Here is an 11533-nt window from a genome sequence, read left to right on the forward strand (position 1 = left end):
AAAGGACCTTTTAAACTATTCCAAAGGGCTTAAATTTTATTCTGTAGGCACTTAGGAGCCAGCAGATATTTCTCTGTAGGGAATGACCAAATTAGATAGTATATTAATGGTTAAGAAAAGACTGTTAAAGCAGACTTAAAAGCTATTTAGGATATAAACAAGGCAAACTTAAAACAATAAAGAAAATTTGATGGAAAACAAAGAAAGTAGAAAATGGCTCCCAGGTTTCTAATTTGGATTATATAGTAAAAGTTAAAAGTCAATAACCAAAATAGAGAATTCAGGAGTAGAATATTTAAATGAAATAATAACAAGTTCATTTGGGACATTAGGGTTGAGGTGCATGGGAAACATCCAGGTGTAAATGGACTGAAACTGAAGAGACTACCTTAGAACAAGGGAGAATTTGATTAGGGTTAGGGTAAAGTTTGGGTCTTATGGAAGAAATGTATATAGAATGGGGAAGTGGGTAGACAGAGACAAACTAGAATGAAATCAAGTGATCACCAACCATTAAAGGGTAGACACTCAGGGAAAAACAAGCAAAGGAGAGTGAAGTCATACAAGAAGCAGAGATTAGGATTATACAAGCCAAATGAAGAATGAAAGTTAAGAAGGAAAGGCAAAACAACAACAAAAAATTGAAGAGGTAAGATAAACTAAGGATAAAAAAAATTTTGGATTTGACCATTAAGAGATTCAGTTTCAATACTGTGGTGGGTCATATACCAGACTTTAGTGTCTTTCTTTTTAAAAAAAATATTTTTATTGATTTCAGAGAGCAAGGGAGAGGGAGAGAGATAGAAACATCAATGATGAGAGAATCACTGGTCAGCTAAGAGATAGAAACATCAAAGATGAATCACTGATCAGCTGCCTCCTTCACGCCCCCTACTGGGGATCGAGCCCGCAACTCAACTCGGGCATGTGCCCTTGACTGGAATAGAAGCCAGGACCCTTCAGTCTGCAGGCCAACACTCTATCCACTGAACCGAACCAGCTAGGGCCAGACTTTAGTTTCTTAAGGATTGAATGGGAAGGGAAGAAACGAGGACATGTAAACATAAATAATAGCAATACAAGACATATGTGTATAGTATTAGGAGATATACATATATTCTGCTCCTACTCACAGTCCGTTGTCTCCATGGTAGCTGACTTCCTTCAGACTGCTGGCCCCTTCCCAGCTACCCAGACAACAGTGCCCATGTTCCAGCCTCCAGCAGGGCCCCCTTGCCCATTCAAAAGGAGAACACATTCTGTTTCCGAGGACTAGCAGCTCAGGCCCCTAGTAGGCAGGATTTTCTTCCATTCAGCCCTCTCCTTTCCAGAACACTTAGGCAATCCAGAAAGGGTTGAAGAAGTTTGCATTAAATAATGGTCAGCACAGACTTTCCTCATACCTGCAACTACTACTGCCACCACGCTCCAGGACTTGTCATTCAGTCTACTTCCTTGCCAGACTTTTTCATTCAGGATGTTTTTCTCTTAGAACTCATGAACTCTCCTTCCAGCCCTGTCCTGCAGATGGATACGTGTATGCCAAAACTCAAACATTAGCCAAGTTCAGGTTCTTCCCCAGAAGATTTCTGGACTTGAAGCAAACCACAGAAAGTGACTGGAAACGTTTTTCAATGTCCTAAAATATCCCCTGGCAGATAAGAGACTGGAGACCGATGGGAAATATGGAGGAAAATAATAATAACTAACATAAAATGAGCACTCACTGGGCATCAGACACTGTGCTAAATCCTTCATATGTATTTTACAGTTGAGGAAACTGATTTAGAAGTTAAGGGCCTGGTTGGGTAGCTAAGTTGGTTAGAGCTTTGACTTCATATGCCAAGGTTGCAGGTTCAATCTTCTGTCAGGACACATACAAGAAGCAACCAATGAATGCATAAATAAGTACAACAACAAATTGATGTTTCTCTCTCTCTCTCTCTCTCTCTCTCTCTCTCTCTCTCTCTCTCTCTCTCTCTCTCTCCCTCTCTCTCTCTCCAATAAATTTTTTAAAAAGTTAAATTACTTGTCCAAAGTAACATTCTTGGTAAATGGCAGATATTATTTGATCCTATGTGGTTAGTCCAGAGTTCTTTCTAGGTTAAGGACAAAAAAGTAAGCACTGAATTAAAAAACAACAACATAAATACATTGTCTCCATTCCAATTATCCTTTTTGAATAGGAAGTGTACTTTAATAAAAGGACTAAAAAGTAAATAAAGGAAATGTCAGGAAGCATAAGAAACAAATACATTTAAGAAGGTATCCAAAATAGAAACAAATAGTTATGATGATAGATGCAAACAATTTTAAATCTCACATTAAAGGACTAAGACTCAGAAATTCCATTCCAAGCTGCTATATGGGCATAAGAATTCAACTTTCTATCAGTCAGGGTCCAGTAAGGAAATGGAAAGTACACCAGTAATTAGAACAAGGAAAATTTAATATAAAGAATTGCTAACGAGTAAAAGGTTAACTAATAAAATGATAAAAGAAGACTTAAGGGGTACACAAGTCACAGGTACAAAAATAGTTACTTTATCCTATGGCCTTGCAATGTCCTATCCCTCCAGAACTCTTTATTAATAAAAGCTAATTTTGAGCCAACTGAAAAATAGAAAGGGTTACAGTGTCCAGTATCAAAATCAGGACAAAGAAGAATGCATTTATACCTGAGAAGCAATAAATTAATCACTGGTCTAGTTCATCCCTTTGGCTTTCATATGCATCCTTCTGCACACAAACTTCCATACAACAATAAAACAACTCTATGCTTACACCCAATGAGACATAGCTATTCTTCATAAAAGTGAAATTCTCACCCTCTCCCCCAATGAGGAGAAACATAGTCTAAACAGTCGTTGTATCCATCATTGGCTGTATTAATTACTCCTCAAATTCAGTTACCATCTCACTGAATATTCTGCTACCTAAAGATACAATTGTAAAGTTAACCTCCAGCAATGTGTATAGAAAAATAATGAGAAGATGGAGCGAGGAGAATACCATAGCTAAATATACAAGTAAATACAGGGTGTCCCCCCAAAATATATACACACTTTAACAGCTGATAGCCCAATTTTGAAATGAAATGTATTTTAATAAACATTGCCTTTAGAATTATTCAAAGTGTGTCTATACATTTTTGGGGAATATATATATATATATATATATATATATATATATATATATATGTGTGTGTGTGTGTGTGTGTGTGTGTATGTATATATACTAATAAAAGGGTAATATGCTAATTAGACCGGACATCTTCTTGACATCCTTCCGCACGTCCTTCTGGACAAATCCACGGTGGCAGGGGCCAAGGCAGAGGCAGTTAGGGGGATCAGGCTGGCAGGGGAGAGCAGTTAGGGCGATTAGGCTGGCAGGCAGAGGCAGTTAGGGGCAATCAGGCAGGCAGTGGTCCTGGATTGGAGAGGGTGCAGGACGGGCTGAAGGACCCGCCCCCGTGCATGAATTTTGTGCACTGAGCCTCTAGTATCCTATATAATAAAGAGGTAATATGCAAATTAACCCTCACACCCTCACAAGATGGCTGCCTACAACCAGGCCGGCAGGGGGGTTAGTGAGGGATGTCCAAATGATGGAACAAGCAGGCTGCGTGGGGTGACCAGGCTGGCAGGGGGGCAGTTGTGGGTGACCAGGCCGGCAGGGGGGCAGTAAGAGGCAACCAGGCTGGTGGGGGGGCGGTGCAATTGGGGGCAACCAGGCCGGCGGGGGGGGCAGTTGGGGGCGACCAGGCTGGCAGAGGGGGCAGTTAGGGGCAACCAGGCAGGCAGGCGAGCAATTAGGAGCCAGCAGTCCTGGATTGGAGAGGGTGCAGGCTGGGCTGAGGGGACACACACCCCCATGCACAAATTTCATGCACCGGGTCTCTAGTATATATAATAAGTGAAGAGGAAGTATGCAAAGCTACCACAGTCCTCATTTTCTCATTTTAGTAATTGGTCATGACACCATAGTTCATATCTATGACTTCCTTCTTCCACTCACCACACTAACCATTTTGGTCTTTTAAGTAGTAGGATGACCTGAACTTTATTCTGGAAGGGTCCTTGATAGTCCTGCCTGACCTTTACTTTGGTTGTGGAAGTATTAAGAGTAGACCAGGGAATCCCCTGGTTCCAGAATCATTCTGTTTGCTCTATTGTGTAAAAGCAACAACTTTATGTGCCCATGGTAATCAGTGAATAATTATCCAGAAGAATAATTCTTTTATCTGCCTGATGGTTCAGTGACTTAAGAAACCCATATAGCCAAATAGAGTTTCATTTTCTAATACAAGGGAACCATTGTTGTATTCCCTGTTAGAAACAAAGATCACCAAATCTGCAGACCTCAAAGTAGCTGAAAGAGGAAGCAAAAATCCCATGAGTGAGTTATTAGGTATTAATTGTGAGAGAAGCCACTCCCACTTCCACCCCTTGATTTCCAGATTCTGGTTATTGAGGAGTCAGCACCATATAGTGGTCTCTGACTCAAAGCATATACTGCGTGCTGTACGACAGAGTCTCATCAGTTCATGGTGCTGTCTCCTAACCTGATAATCCACAGTCATTTTCCAAGGTCCATCCAACTTCTGGAGAGGCCAGACAGGTATGTTAAATATAGATGTGATAGGAACCAGTATGCCAGCAGGGTTCAGGTGGTGGCACTAATATCTGCAGTTCCTACAGGGATGCCGTATTACTATTTTGAGGGTTAGCCTTTCTACCACAATGCCTGTCATAAACAAGATTATTTATATTATACATTCAGAAACTAGGGAAACAAGCATAGAATGTGCCTGTGGACCAACTTGGTCACCTTAACTTAGGCTAAGACTCCATGTATCGCCTACCAACAATAGTCACACTGTGAGACACTATGTCATTTTGGATCCCCAGTAATTAGCCTCAATTGAGAGGCAGTGTGTATTAATACCTGAAAGGTATGGGTAATTCATTTTTTCCCAGAGCACAGCCACTTTAGCAAATGGGTGAAGGTACCTTTGAACAAGGCCTGGAGGAAGATTGATGATGTGCTCATGTGGCAATGCTGCAGGATCATTCCTCAAGGGAAAGAAGCCTCCCATTCAATCAAGGACTCCACATCTGCGAATGGCTTGAGTCTGGAAAGTGAGCAAGCGGCATGGACTCTTTATTGTGGTAACTCGAGTCAGGTTTTTGGCCACCAGACACAGACCAGGCTGTCCATCCATTTCACTGCAAGGGGGATATCGTGATCAATGAGCCACAGCCAAAGGCCCCTATGGGTCAAAGCATTCTTACTACTGATAAAACCCTGCTGCCCTTTACAGTAAACACACACACCTTGTCTCTCTTGGTTAAGTGCTGCCACTTGACCTCTGCTACTTGGGATCCCATCTTTGCTAGTAAAATCAGGGAGTTTGTCTCAGTGGCAGCATCTTGCATGGTCATACATTTCCCACAAAGGAAAGCAACCACAGACCTCTCTAATGTATTGTTCAATGCCTTAGTATTCCTTTCTCACTATTCCTCAATGCCTTAGTGAGTGACAGGAGTGCCTTCCAGGCCTCCTCAGGAATTCTAGTGAGTGTGCAGTCTGCACATGATAAACCCACTCCAACCTTCCTATCTCCTTAGGTCTTTGGCTTCCCTTCTTCACTTGATGCCAGTGAAGCTCTGGTATGTTATCCTCATTAAGCACAGGCCACCAATAAGTCAAAATGTTAGTCAGCCAACCCACTAAGCTGTTAGAGACACTTCCATCTGCACAAATTAACACAGTAAATCTGGAATCTCTAGGGAGCAAGTTCATATCAGTGAATTCTTCCTGTTCTAGCTCTATTTTATCTTAGGATCTATTATGACACATATTTCTGCTGATACTATATATTAGCTAAGCCTTATAATAATTCATTTAATGCATTAGCTATTCCTTTCTGGGTCATATTGTATACCCAACTCCCTAGAGCAAAGAGAGATTTGACCCTACTTATCCTTACTTATGGTTCTAGTGGCAACCAAGAATGATTGTGGTGGTTCTTAAGGACCTCCTTGCAAAGTATCTGTCGCCAGTCAGAATATTGCAAGGTTTTCAAGCAAAACAAGGCTAGTTTCCACAGAGTCCTGCCTGTGGAGGCGATGGATATGTTTATGGCATAAACTGTGGTGATGGTTTTGTGGATGCATACTAATCTCTGAACTCATCAAATTGTACACATTAAATATGTACCGCTTTTTGCATGTCAACCACTTATTGAACTCGATAAAGTGGTTTAAAAAAAGAAATAAATTTAAAATAAAAATAAAAAATTCATGGCCTTAGGCTTTGCCCACCCCTCTATCAGAGGAACAGGGAGGTTTATCTCTGCTCAGAAAGATCTCTCTGGCCCTGACTGGTTTGGCTCAGTGGATAGAGCATCGGCCTGGGGACTGAAGGGTCCCAGGTTCGATTCCGGTCAAGGGCATGTGCCTTGGTTGCGGGCACATCCCCAGTAGGAGGTGTGCAGGAGGCAGCTGATTGATGTTTCTCTCTCATTGATGTTTCTAGCTCTCTATCCCTCTCTCTTCCTCTCTGTAGAAAATCAATAAAATATATTTTAAAAAAAAAGATCTCTCTGGTCCTTCCTCTGGGCTGCTGCCGTCAGCAGCATAAAGCAGTCTCTCACTGTCACTAAAACATGGTACTCACTCTCAGCAGTTGCCCACGGTGTTAGGTCACACACTCCCAAGTCAATATGACTTCTTTTTTTTAGGGCTCAGGTTGAGAGATGCATTATATCTCATAGGAGGGAGATAACATCCCAAGAAAGAAAGAAGATGCTGCTCCCACTATGACTTTTTAAAATATATGCTGAAAGTATAAGGGGACATGGAGTTTGTTTGGGAAGAGGGAACCTATTTGGTGTTCATTTGTCTCAGTTGCTCCATTTAGGAAGAACACTCTGATTTTGAATTAATGGCTAAATTTTTGGGGAAGGGGTTTAAAGAAAAGACGACTATTAAGGTTCACGGATAATCATTCTTAGTGATAAGCAGCAGGTGCTTTAGGTCCAAATGGAAGTGAAGAAATAGTACTATGGGAAAATCAGCATTAGAAACATAACCAATTCACATAAATCAGGTGAAATTTCTAGGAATGATCGTGTATTTACAGTGAGCTTCTTATTCTTCTTGGACTAAAGTGAAGGAAAAATGGACCGGTAACATTCATCAAAGAATATATAAAAAACTTTTACAGTAAAAAGTGCATCTGGAATCTGTGAATTGCGTATGTTCAGACTTTCTTTTTGGCTTGTGTTACATTCTTAGAGGATACATCTTCTGGGCCCTTAAACCATGCTATTCAGCCTCCCAAATCTATATATAATAAAATTATGAATTAGTTATCCTTCTTAAGTTCAAACTGTAACTCTCTCATTTTTACCCACTCAGTGGTCCTTTCAACTTGTTACCCATATGGCTAGTGGAATACTGGCCATGAGTACATCAGGATTCCTTACTAGAAAATATCTAGCCAGCTAATTATGTTGTAGCTATATCAAAAACACTCACTTTTTTAGGCCACTAGTTCTATGAGAATCAACATTTTAAAATATAGTTTGAAGTAGGGAATATAGTCAATAAGATTGTAATTACTATGTATGGTGTCAGGTGGATACTAGACTTATTGGGGGGGTCACTTCGTAAGTTATATAATATCTAACCACTATGCTGTAAGCTTGAAACTAATACTGATATTGATATCTGGGCTCGTGCAGGAGGCAACCAATCGTTGTGTTTCTTTCATTCCGATATTTCTCTCTGTCTTTCCCTCTCTCTTCCACTCTCTCTAAAAAAATAAAATAAAGTATAGGTTAAAGACATATTCAGACCTAGAACAAGAAAATCACTGTCTCGTTCCTCCTGGGAACAAAGGCAGGTAAGAATCCAGAAAGCTACTCATCAGTGCAGAAGAATAGGCTTAAATTTTTCCTTTGCTGACAGAGTGGTGCTGATTTCAGCATAAAGACAACCTTCATTTGAGAGGCCTTGCCACTCATCAGTGATGCTCCCTTTGGTTAATTAGAAACACTAAAATAACATTGGAATAGTTTTGCTAGCCTAAAACAGCATGAATAAATTATATAAAAGCAACAAGTAAACAGAACATTCACATTAACTTTTCATAATGGTTCCTATCTCAACTTCACAGACTTCAAAAGTCTCCAAAGTTCAGCGAGATGAGAAGTAAGAATAAGACTCACCTGGGCCCAGCCACACTTCAGATATATAAATAACTCGTTTTTGTGCAATAGGCATGCTGTAGGGGTAAGGACTCAGTTTCCTTGAAATGCTTTTCGCACACTATCAGGTGTACTGAAGTAGAAATAAAGGGTAAATTTTTGACCAGAGATGCAGTGTGACCTTGAAATAAATTATTTTACACAATGACCCATTCCAGAGGCTTTGCTGGTGGTAGCGGTGGGGGACAATAGTGACCTACCCTTCTCTAGGTCTCAGAGAGATACAGAAAGTAGTACTTCTTGCCAGAATGAGTGATAGTATGTACCAGAGGGGAGAGCTCCCCTGATAGGCTGTTTCTCTCCTCCTTGAAGGGGGACACCATGCCCCTCATCAGGGCTGCCCCTAAAAACTTCAGGGTACTGGACACAGTTTTTTACAGGGCCTCTGTCAATATAAACAATTTTATTCACCCAAAATCATCATGTCAGCACCATTCTGATGACCCAATTCCAGGTAATCTGATAAAAGAACACCTTACTGCTCTATCTGGTTTGGCTCTGTGGATAGAGTGTCGGCCTGAAGACTGAAGGGTCCCGGGTTCAATTTTGGTCAAGGGCACATGCCCAGGTTTCCAGCTAGATTCCCACTAGGAGGCATGTAGGAGACAGCCAATCACTTCCTAAAACTGGGACAGCCATGGGATCCTGAAACAAACCCGTAGTATGAATCCCATAGTTCCTCAGAATATCAGATCAACTCTGTACATGAGATGAAAGTAAATAATTAGAAAATGATATTAAAATAATTCAATTTTCAGTAGCATAAAAAACCCATGAAATATCTATCTATATAATAGAGGAATATGCAAATTAGCCAGGATGCCATAACGTCACAACCGAACAGCAGGGACCTGAGGCTGCATGGCGCCTGGCCGGGGCAAGGGACCTCAGGCTGTGCCCCCTGCCTTGGCGCTGGGCCAGGAGACCTCAGGCCATGCCCCTCACCCGGCAGGGCTTGACTGGGGACCTCAGGCCATGCCTCCCCTGTCCCAGTGCTGGTCCAGGGGACCTCAGGCAGCACCGCCCCACCCTGGCACCGGGCCGGGGGACCTGAGGCTGCACCCTCCACCTGGTGGGGCTTGACAGGGACCTGAGGCTGCGCCCCCTGCCTGGAGGGACTTGACAGGGGTGGGGCCGGCCGGGTCTGGGTCTCACCCAATGGGGGTGGGGCTGGCCGGGTCTGGGTCTCCTGCATTTTCAATGCTCATGCGGGTGGTGGGCAGGGACTTGACTCTAGGTCCCGCAGCGCTCTCCAGACTCTGACAGGAGGGAGATTTTCATATACATTTTACTAATTTTTTTCATCTCTGACACTTCTATTATAGAGAAAGGGCAAATAGCAATATTAAAATATTTCCTCTAATTAATTTCCTTTAATGTGCACGAATTTCGTGCACTGGGCCACTAGTTTGTATATAAATTTTAAAAGTATCTTCAATACCTGTACACTAAAAGCTACAAAACATTTCCGAGAGAAAGTGAAAAACACCTTTGCCGGTCAGCGGGGGCCATGACTAAGCTGAGGTGGAACTGAAGGAGTTAACAGCTGGAGCCTTATTCCTTGAACAGTTGACCTTATTCCTTGAACATACTTTTTGTGAAGGAGCAGCCATTGCATATCTGCCACAAGGGGGCATGTAACAAAAGCTCCTACTGAAGCCTAGGGGATTAGGGAACACTTCCTAAAGAAATGACATTTGAATTAAGGTCTGTTGAATGGATTAAAATTGGCCAGGGAAGCGTGAGAATACTCCAGACCAAGGAATAGTATGTGGGAAGGCTCTAAGTAGCAAGAGTGTTGGATCCTTGAAGGAACTGCAAACAGACCCTGTGGCTGAGCACAGTGTCGGACACAGTGTTGGATTCCAGCATGCACTCAAGAAATGAATCTTAACATTTATAAAATGTTATTAACCAATGTTACCCCAATAAACCTAATTTTTAAAAATAATTTTAAAAAAAACGAATCTCTTTCAAACTGAATGTAAGACATTTTTGAGGACCTTTAATTAAACATGCAGATCCCTGGGCCCCACCCAGAGATTCTGATTCACTAGGTCTAGTGCAAAGCCCATTCATAACCTGTGTTGTTGTGGGGTTTTTTTCAACACTATATTTTTTATTGGAACATAACGTATCTACAAAGTAAGTACTTGGCAAATGCCTGCTGGGTGACCAAATGATTCCCAGGATAGATTAGTCAGCTCAAAGTCCAAATATGAGGGCTTGGGCTGGTAAGCCACCTAGGTTTTGATCAAGCAGCTACACCTGAAAGTTTTGTGAGAATAATAATTCCACACAGCAGATTTCTGTGGAATACAGGAGTCCCATCTCTAGCTCTTCTCCCACCACAATCACAGCAGTCAGATAAAGTTTAGGAGTTAATTAGGGGAAAATCTGAGGTAAACACCCCAAGTGACAGAAAGAAAAATCTGAAAATGTCCCTTCAAGCCAAATAGGGGCCTGGCCTTGACCTCCCCAGAAGGACAAAAAAACTGGTGGATTAGCAACAACATTCTCTGGCAGCCACTTGCCAGAGCATGAGTGTCTCAGCCAGGACTGTCTGCCACCTCCCAACAAAGGTAGGGAGGAGACAAATTCTATTTATAGAATCAATACAGAGGCCTTGAGAGCTGCAAGGAAAGCCTGAGAGAGAGAAGGAAAGAGAGAGGTGGGGAGGAACTTAACAGAGTCCCAGGCTTTTGGCTCTGAGCACCTCAAATACACTGACAAGTAGTTCTACAAAATGTTACAGAAAAGGTAAAATGCCCAATATTTTCAAGAGTTGCCCTGGACTTCTCCCCACATGCCATATCACACTGCTAGATGAACATGGCGGAGCCCAAAGGCCACATCTGTTAAGAAAGAAAAACAAGAATAAGCCCTGTTGCTCTTTAAAGAGTTGAAGGTGCCCTAGTGGGTTTGGCTGAATGGATAGAGCGTGGGCCTTTGGTTCAAAGGGTCCCGGGTTTGATTCCAGGATCAAGGACACATTCCTTGGTTGCGGGCTCCTCCCCAGCCTGGCCCCTGGTCAGGGCTCTTGCAGGAGGCAACCAATCGATGTGTTTCTCTCACATTGATGTTTCTCTCTGTCTTTCCCTCTCTCTTCCACTCTCCCTAAAAATCAATGGGAAAATATCCTCTGGTGGGGATTAACAAAAACAAAACAAAACACAAAAGAGTGAAGGCTACTGGGACCGTTTCCCACGTAGGCCTGTGTTCTGTAAAGCAACATCCCAGCAGCAGCCTGGCACAGTT

This window comes from Cnephaeus nilssonii, assembly GCF_951640355.1.
Source record: "Cnephaeus nilssonii genome assembly, chromosome: 7".
In the NCBI taxonomy this organism is placed as follows: domain Eukaryota; kingdom Metazoa; phylum Chordata; class Mammalia; order Chiroptera; family Vespertilionidae; genus Cnephaeus; species Cnephaeus nilssonii.